Below are 9700 nucleotides of genomic sequence, written 5' to 3'. Positions count from 1 at the left end.
ATTAATGAATTTCATCCCACCAGGTTTCAATAATGCCTGTTAAATCATATTTGCTTCCCTTGGACTAAATAAATGAACAAGGAAGTGTTCGTTGAAGGTGAGGCATCAGAGAAGACAATCTAATTCACTTTTCATTGAACAGTCCAAAGATTGCTCTATACCTTCATATTCAAAATATGATGGTTCATATATTACCGTCAAACCCAATAGTGGCATTCTTTATTTATTTTTGGTTATTTAATAAGCCGTGAAAGAAGATTTGAAAACATTATTGCAGGGATGTTAACAATAGTTTTTGATGGAAAAATGATAGACCCATCATGTCAGTGTCAATTGAGAAGCTGGGATATGGCATATGTGGTGAAATTAATGCAGCAGAACTTTGAGAGGGGAAAGGTGCATAATGTTTATCAGGAAATGGAGCATATATGGGAACAATAAAATACAGCCTTAAGAATGTTTTAAATTAATTTAGTGTTTAATCATGTCTAGAACCAAATGGGGCAGACCTTTTGTTGTATATACAGTGGTACCTTGGTACTCAAACACCTTGGTTCCCAAATGCCAAAAACCCGGAAGTAAGTGTACCGGTTTTTGAACGTTTTTCGGAAGCCGAACGTCCCATGCGCCTGCACCAATCAGAAGTTGCACCTTGGTTTTTCAAACATTTCAGAAGTCAAATGGACTTCTGGAACAGATTAAGTTTGGCACTTTTGTTTTTGCTATTTATTTTGCGTTTTTGAGGCTTTTTCAGTTAATTTGTTTTTGTGACTGTGTGGAACCCAGTTCAGCTACTGATTGATTGATTGCGTGACTGCGAAAATGGATAAAAGCCCCACATCCAAACAATGACCATCATCAGTGCAGGTAAGAAAAATTTTTTTTTAAATTTTTATCATCTACAATACCCTCCTACTTATTTTAAAGCACAGTACAGTGGTAACTCGGGTTACATACACTTCAGGTTACAGACTCCACTGACCCAGAAATAGTGCTTCAGGTTAAGAACTTTGCTTCAGGATGAGAAAAGAAATCGTGCTCCGGCGGCGCGGCAGCAGCAGGAGGCCCCATTAGCTAAAGTGGTGCTTCAGGTTAAGAACAGTTTCAGGTTAAGAACGGACCTCCAGAACGAATTAAGTACTTAACCTGAGGTACCACTGTACGTTGATTATTGCTTTCATTTTGTGGCTCAGTGGTCTTGTTAGATAGTAAAAATCATGTTAAATTGCTGTTTTAGGAGTTGTTTTTAAAAGTCTGGAACTGATTAATCCATTTTGCATTACTTTCTATGGGAAACCGCGCCTTGGTTTTGGAACACCTTGGTTTTGGAACGGACTTAGGGAACGGATTAAGTTTGAGAACCAGGGTACCACTGTATGGTTCATACATATCTGACTTGGTGTTATGTTGAACTCGTAAATCACGTATTGATATTGTAATGGTAATTAAAAAGGAATAAAAATCAAGCAAGCAAGCAAAACCCTGAAGGGTTGGTGGCACAGGGGGAAAGACATGGGGGTGCTTCGCATCTCTCGCAGCAGTTCTCAACCTGTGGGTCCCCAGATGTTGTTGGACTACAACTTCCATCATCCCTAGCTAGCAAGGCCACTACTGCGCCGCGCATGCACATGATGTCATTTTGAGCGCCTGCGCAAGCGGCAAAACCCAGAAGTAACGCGTTCCGTTACTTCCAGGTTGCCATGGAGCGCAACTCGAACACACTCAACCCAAAGCGCTTTCAACTCGAGGTATGACTGTACTGGGAAAACCATGTCGTTTAGTCGTTTAGTCATGTCCGATTCTTCGTGACCCCATGGACCAGAGCACGCCAGGCACTCCTGTCTTCCGCTGCCTCCCGCAGTTTGGTCAGACTCATGCTGGTAGCTTCGAGAACACTGTCCAACCATCTCGTTCTCTGTCGTCCTTGTGCCCTCCATCTTTCCCAACATCAGGGTCTTTTCCAGGGAGTCTTCTCTTCTCATGAGGTGGCCAAAGTACTGGAGCCTCAGCTTCAGGATCTGTCCTTCCAGTGAGCACTCAGGGCTGATTTCCTTCAGGATGGATTGGTTTGATCTTCTTGCAGTCCATGGGACTCTCAAGAGTCTCCTCCAGCACCAGAATTCAAAAGCATCCATTCTTTGGCGATCAGCCTTCTTTATGGTCCAGCTCTCACTTCCATACATCACTACTGGGAAAACCATAGCTTTGACTATATGGACCTTTGTTGGCAAGGTGATGTCTCTGCCTTTTAAGATGCTGTCTAGGTTTGTCATTGCTTTGCTGCCAAGGGAAGGATTTCAGAACTCTGTTCCACCTCCACGCGTGGGCTCCCGGAGGGATAAATTGCCATTAATATATCCTCTCCTACTACTCCATCCCCACGCAGCAGACACGTGTCGGCGGGGGAGGCGCCGGGCTGCACGCACGCCTCCCCTAATTGCTGGGGAGCGCGCGCTCTCCGCCTAGCGCGGGAAGCGGGGAAAGGCGAGGCGAGCTCGGGCCGCGCTGCGCGTGCGGACGCGGCCCCCGCGGGGCATGCTAATGAGGTGGGCGGAGCCGTCTCCCATTGGCCGCCCGCCGCGCGTCTGGCGGTGAAGTCAGGGCTTTTTCTTGTCGCCCGAGGCGAAGCGGCGCGGATTGCTGCGGCGCGCGGCGCGGAAGGAGCTTCTCCTGCGAAAGCGGCAGCGGGGAAGGAGCGAGGTAAGAGGGCAAAGGGAAGGAACGCGCGTCAGGGGGAGATTTAGAACCTGCGTGTCTGCGTGAACGTGTGAACTGGGCTGGGATGCTGCTGCTGGTGTCGCCGCCTTGGACTCTTCCAAGAGGGAATCCGGCTTATCCCGAGAGAGGCTTTGCGAGGCCGCGCATGCACGCGGGCGCGCGCTTTTGCTTGCTTTAAAGGCCCGGCTCTTGGGCTGTTAGAGACGGCTGCTTGGATCGCGGAGGTTGCTTGGAACGCCTTGATTAGAACGCCTCCCCCGCGCGGATTTAGGGACCTCTTTAGGGAGTTGCAGAACCTGGTTCCCTCTCTATGCGTGCGTTTTGCAAAAGGACAAGTCGAATTGCCCCCCTCCCCGTTCGCCCAGCGCGGAGATTCGGGTGTGATGGCAGCCCCACCCGGTTGATCTTCGCCACGGCAAACGGGTTTTCTTGATTCCCCCCCCCCCAACGCCCCAAGAACTGGGCTGATGATGGGAGTCCATCTTTAAGGTGGTTGCCTTTTATATAGACCGCGCGACCTTGACTTTCGGATGCCGGCGGTGCTGGAGGTTAAAGACCGTCGTGCATTGTTTCTTGGGGGGGGGCGGGGAGGAGAGAGAGCAACGCGGTTGTCGCGTCCTGTATCTGTTGCTAGGAGCGGGTGAAAGTAGCATCTTCTCCGGGAGAGATCCCAGGAAGCGGCCGCTGGTGGCGCGTGGCGGTTCATTCACCGCCGTTTTTTGCCCGCAGGGGAATGGCATCTCTTCTCCTCCTCCTCCTCCGCTCAAAATCCAACGGGGAAGATCACTTGCGCGAGCCCCTGTGGGAAGGAACGGGAGCTGCGCAGGAGCTGCGATGCATTGCTGCCTGCCTGCAGGAGTTGCAGAGGACCAAGGCTTTGGGGGAATCGGAGAACAAGCCAAACAGAGGATTTTTAATTTAAAAAAAAATTGGACCAAATTTCTGGAGAATAGACTAGTCCAGTGGTCAATATAATACATCTGGAAAGCTGGTTGTGTGTGCCTCACTCTTCTCCTGGGTGTTGACCAGGAATTGCTGTGGCCGGTTTTTAAATACAGAAATGTAAAATACCTCTGTGGGTTTATTTGGCTATTTTGTGTTCGTTCTTCTTTTTTTTTAAGAAAAACCAGCATACATCAGAGGTTTATTTCCCCCGCAGAGCAAGACAAAGAACTGAACGCTTGTGAATTCGCATTTGAGTAAAGAATGAAACCTGTATCCCTGGCCTGCCAGGAACATTTACTGTTAGGCCCTTCAGCCCTTCCAGTCTTGAGGATTGGGGGGGGGGGGGAGTTGGGGTTTCTTGCTAGCAGGCTGCTGTGAACACGAAAGCTCCCACTTACTTATTTATTAGGCTATTAGTATAATGAAGAAAAGCCACCTCAGGCCTGTTGTCGGTGTACTGTTTCCATCAAAGAGCGTGCGCTTGTATTGGCAAACCTTCTGCTTCGTTTTAGAAAGGGCATTTGCTTCTACAAATGTATTATACAAACAAAGCATTTTCAGGCATGGGAAATGTGTGTACGCTCAGGGCTATTCAGTTGCATTTCTGTTAACTGGCGAGTTGAATTTTCAGCAGGGATCCTTGCCTTTAATTTGAAACCCCTGTCCTTTCTCCCCATCAGGATGCTGTGCCAGAGACTTGTATGTTTTAAAGCTGCAATGCTATACATAAACAGCTGGGAGTAAGCCCAGTTTAATGTAATGGGACTTCCTTTTGAGTAGGTATGTATAGGATTGGGCTGTAAGTGACCCGCACTGAGACCTTCTGTGGCATAGGTGGATAATTATTATAATAATGGTAATAATTTATTATTTATACCCCGCCCATCTGGCTGGGTTTCCCCAGCCACTCTGGGCGGCTTCCAGCAAAATATTAAAATACAATAATTCATCAAATATTCATCACACCCTTCTCCCATGCCTGTGCAGTTGTGGACTTATTTTCGAAGGTCTTATAAGATATCTACTGTGGCAACTGTAATAAATTCGTTGAATGTTGCTCTTTAGTTGCTATTCAGTTGGATCAAAAGGATAATATTGTGACTGAGTACACATTACCAGTGTGCTCCCATTGCTGGCTTTTGAATCGTCCTGCGTGTAACATAATTCACAACGCAGCACCGTCTTGGTGTGTGTTTGTTTTTTTTAAAAGAGATACTGCTGTTTGACGTGTTTTCCCTCAAACCAGCTTCAGTCTGAAAGGAAAACTTGAGCCACATTTCACTTCACTTTTAAGCTGAGGTGTGTACATTTGAGGCACCCATTGCACATGTGCAGATGACGGCGCTTGCGCACAGATGACAATCTTAATGGAAAGGAGTTGGGGTTTACAGGGCTCAGGAAACCAAACAGTAATGTGCATTGTGTAAAGCAGGGGTCAGCAAACTTTTTCAGCCGTGGGCCGGTCCACCGTCCCTCAGATCGTGGGGGACGGGGCGGTGGACTATATTTTGGGCGGGGAAAATGAACGAATTCCTTTGCCCCACAAATAACCCAGAGATGCATTTTAAATAAAAGCACACATTCTACTAATGTAAAAACATGCTGATTCCTGGACCATCCGTGGTCCGGATTGAGAAGGCGATTGGGCCAGATCCAGCCCCCAGGCCTTGGTTTCCCTACCCATGGGCTAGATTGCCTACCCCTGGCTTAAAGACATCCCAGCCCCCCTCTGACTGTGTGCAAATGCAACTTGAAACACAGCAGGGGGAAGATGTCCTTGCTGCATTTTAAGCTGCTAATGTGTACATAGCCTAAGTCTTTTCACTGGGTAAGCACCAAATCCAATTAAATGCATTCAGTAAGCATCCAGATCTCACCCTCCTTTTCCTTAAAAGGTAAAGGGAGCCCTGACCATTAGGTCCAGTCATGGACAATTCTGGGGTTGCAGCGCTCATCTTTCTTTACTGGCTGAGGGAGCCGGCGTACAGCTTCCGGGTTATGTGGCCAGCATGACTAAGCTGCTTCTGGCAATACCAGAGCAGCACATGGAAACACCATTTACCTTCCCGCCGGAGTGGTACCTATTTATCTACTTGCACTTTGACGTGCTTTCGAACTGCTAGGTGGGTAGGAGCAGGGACCGAGCAACGGGACCTCACCCCGTCGCAGGGATTTGAACCACCGACCTTCTGATTGGCAAGCCCTAGGCTCTGTGGTTTAATCCACGCACCACCTGCGTCCACTCACAGCACCATTCCTTAATTGCCAATAAATACATGTTTCCATGCCAGAGTTATTAATGCTTTAAAAAAAGAGGCCACGAGCAGGCAAACTTTGCTGAGCCTCCTAAAATATTAAGAATTACAGAAGCGGCTTAGTCATGCTGGCCACATGACTCGGAAGCTGTACACCGGCTCCCTCGGCCAATAAAGCAAGATGAGCGCCGCAACCCCAGAGTTGGTCACGACTGGACCTGATGGTCAGGGGTCCCTTTACCTTTATCTTTACTGGCCAGTCCCTACGTTCAGCAAGCTCTGAAATATGCAGATTCTTGGATATAATGAACCAGCATGGATTTGAACATAGAGCACTTTCACATTACCTAGAAACCCAAAATTAAAGACATATGTACCATAAGATATCCCAGAACAGATGGACAATTGGACAATAGAAATGAGAAGGAAATGAATTTCCTCCAGATTATTAACACTTAACTAGAAAGTTTGACATTGCTCACATGCTTAAGCCAAAACATCCTATTATTAGAAAAGCAGACCCTTGACAATTAGCAGTTAAAGTTGGGGATGTAGTTTGTTTTGTAATGAACCCCACCATAGTACAAGCCAAGCCATACAGAGAATGGAAATTTGGCCGATGGTGTTTCTTCGAAAGCGAGGCAGTAGCAACCAGGAACATATTTACTAGTACAGTGGTACCTCAGGTTACATACGCTTCAGGTTACATATGCTTCAGGTTACAGACTCCGCTAATGCAGAAATATTACCTCGGGTTAAGAACTTTGCTTCAGGATGAGAACAGAAATCATGCTCCGGAGGCGTGGCAGCAGCAGGAGGCCCCATTAGCTAAAGTGGTGCTTCAGGTTAAGAACAGTTTCAGGTTAAGTACGGACCTCCAGAACGAATTAAGTACTTAACCCGAGGTACCACTGTACATACAGAATATGCTCTGTAAAATGTGAGCCCCTTCCTTTGTGTTGTGGGGGCACATGTACAGAAACCATTTGAAATTCCTGTGTTGAAAGCAAAGGCAGTCAATTAGGCCAGATATTTTCATATTTACTTTTCTTTTACCTTTTTTTTTGCAGATAATGTTAATGAAGGCAAAGCATTGGATCATTTCATATTATTGCCGTACGTCCAGGGCAGAATTTGGGTTGTAGTCTTTTTCCGGTTCTGCTTGGCTGAGATCCTCCAAAACGTTTTCTTTGTCAGATGGCCTGGTCCAATCTACCAGGTCATGTAGACTACATCTCCCATCGTCCTTGACCCATGGCTGTGCTGGCTGGAGCTCATGGGAGATGCAGCCCACAGGATCTGACCTACCTTGATAGAGAGGGAGATTCCAGGCTGAATATGAAAAGGGAATCGTCACAAACATTCACGCTATTCAAAAAAATAAAATATGGGGGCCCACGGTTCTGGTCCCCAGTGTGTTACAGAGGTTAGAGTGTCAGACTTGGACCTGGGAGGGTTCAAATCCCCACCCAACCATGAAACTCACTAGACTACTCTGCGCCCGTCACTCAGTCTCAGCCTAACCTACCTCACAGGGTTGTTGTTTGCATAACATGGGGAGGGGCTCCTTGGAGGAGAGGTGTAAACGAGTAAATAAATAGGCTGTCTTTTTCAGATCGGAGGAGGCAAGGAGTTGCTGCGCCAAGTTTCACTTAGAAGCCAAGTGAAACTTCAGGGGCGATGCCTTCCTTTGCAGTTTGCAGCTAGAAGAGCGCCAGGGTTGCAATTTCTGACCCTGGGCTACCGAGGCGCTCTGCTGTTTTGGCACAGTGCCCCCTTTCAGCCTGGCAGCGTGGGGCAACGTTGAATGCATGGATTGGGAGCGGAGATCTGCCACCAAGCCGAGGGAGGAGGACCCTTGTTTCCGATGCGTGGGAAGGGAAAGCAAGGAGCGCTGAGTTGGCAGCTAGCTACACAGGTGGGTGGATCAGAAAAGATGGGAAAGCAGCGGTTCCTGCCTCCCCCAACCCCCAAGTTTGGAGCTTAGGAGAAAGCTGGGCAGTCATCTGCCTGGCATTGCAACACTTCCATGAAGTGTCACAATCTCACGCACACAGCTCTGAATAGAAGCACTGTTTTGTACTGAGAACTGTTAGGAAGGGCAGGGAAGGGTGGTCCTCTGGTTGCATCACCGGGCAAACTATTTAGGGCTTGAAAGTGGAGAAGGAAGATTGCGTGAAAAGGGCAATGTTGTTGTTTAGTCAATTAGTCATGTCCGACTCTTCATGACCCCATGGACCAGAGCACGCCAGGCACTCCTGTCTTCCACTGCCTCCCGCAGTTTGGTCAAACTCATGCTGGTAGCTTCGAGAACACTGTCCAACCATCTCGTCCTCTGTCGTCCCCTTCTCCTTGTGCCCTCCATCTTTCCCAACATCAGGGTCTTTTCCAGGCAGTCTTCTCTTCTCATGAGGTGGCCAAAGTATTGGAGCCTCAGCTTCAGGATCTGTCCTTCCAGTGAGCACTCAGGGCTGATTTCCTTCAGAATGGATAGGTCTGATCTTCTTGCAGTCCATGGGACTCTCAAGAGTCTCCTCCAGCACCATAATTCAAAAGCAGAAAAGGGCAATAGTGACTTTGAAAAAAGAATGGGGACCTTTTACAATCATACCTCGGGTTACAGACGCTTCAGGTTGCGTTTTTTCAGGTTACGGACCCCCGAAACCCGGAAGTACCAGAACGGGTTACTTCTGGGTTTCGGGGGTTGCACATGCGCAGCAGCGCCGAGTCGCAACCTGCGTGTGTGCAGACGCGCCGCTGCGGGTTGCGAACGTGCATCCTGCACGGATCACGTTCGCAACCCATTTGCAGAAACAAGAAGAAATGGTCTCGCTGGCTGGATTTAAATAAACATTTGCAACTTCATTTATTGAGAACCAGAAGTATAACAGTGTGACAACATATTACAGTATACAAACAGCAGAATGTATCATTGGATGTAACAAACCAGAAATGGTAATTGAGGGAAGTCAACAGGGAGGGGGGAAATTGGAAAATGTATGCTTAGTAATGCTATTGGTTATTTGTTATGAGAAAAGAAACTTAATAAAAATTATTATTTTAATAAAAAAGTGGGCAAGGAAGAGCATCGCTGATCTGGCCGCAGGGATTTCCAGAGGCTCTGGGGTTCACTGTGACATCAGTTAAACACCCCCCCCCCAAGGCAAGGGCCTGTGGACTGAGCACCCCTGGATTTAATAACAATAACAATAACAATAACAATAACAATAATATTTGTACCCCACCCATCTGGCTGGGTTTCCCCAGCCACTCTGGGCGGCTTCCACAAAGACCAAAAATACACTAAGATGTCACACATTAAAAACTTCCCTGAACAGGCCTGCCTTAAGATGTCTTCTGAATGTCAGGTAGTTGTTTATCTCTTTGACATCTGATGGGAGGGCGTTCCACAGGGCGGGCGCTACTACCGAGAAGGCCCTCTGCCTGGTTTCCTGTAGCTTTGCTTCTCGCAATGAGGGAACCGCCAGAAGGCCCTCGGCGCTGGACCTCAGCGTCCGGGCAGAACGATGGGGGTGGAGACGCTCCTTCAGGTATACCGAAACTCCTGTGCACCACACAAAATGCTAAGGATATAGACGGGCTCCGACTGGCAGCCTGCCTCCGAAAAGAGTGGAAGTTGGAGAAAGAAGAGGCTGGTTGCTGGAGCCCTCTTCAAGGCTGCTACCTGGGATAAATGCTTCACCTGACCAGTGAATGGACTGGCTGTGCCTACTGTCAACTACACTCCCTCCAGGCCACAGACTTATAGTATCACTTGGGAC

At 47.9% G+C, this 9700-nt stretch overlaps 1 protein-coding gene across 1 annotated transcript in view; it reads left to right on the top strand.

Moving 5' to 3' along the window:
• Nucleotides 1-2584: 2584 nt before the first annotated feature.
• Nucleotides 2585-9700, top strand: part of SORBS1 (sorbin and SH3 domain containing 1) — a 192319-nt gene continuing 185203 nt past the window's right edge. The window contains exon 1 of the mRNA XM_083615433.1: nucleotides 2585-2700. The gene's annotated coding sequence lies outside the window, so the exon portion shown is untranslated. The remainder of the gene's footprint in view (nucleotides 2701-9700) is intronic.

This window comes from Podarcis filfolensis (genome assembly GCF_964270895.1).
Source record: "Podarcis filfolensis genome assembly, chromosome: 5".
NCBI lineage: Eukaryota > Metazoa > Chordata > Lepidosauria > Squamata > Lacertidae > Podarcis > Podarcis filfolensis.
Note: the sequence above shows the minus strand (reverse complement) of the source record. Positions and strands in the feature narration are given on the sequence as shown.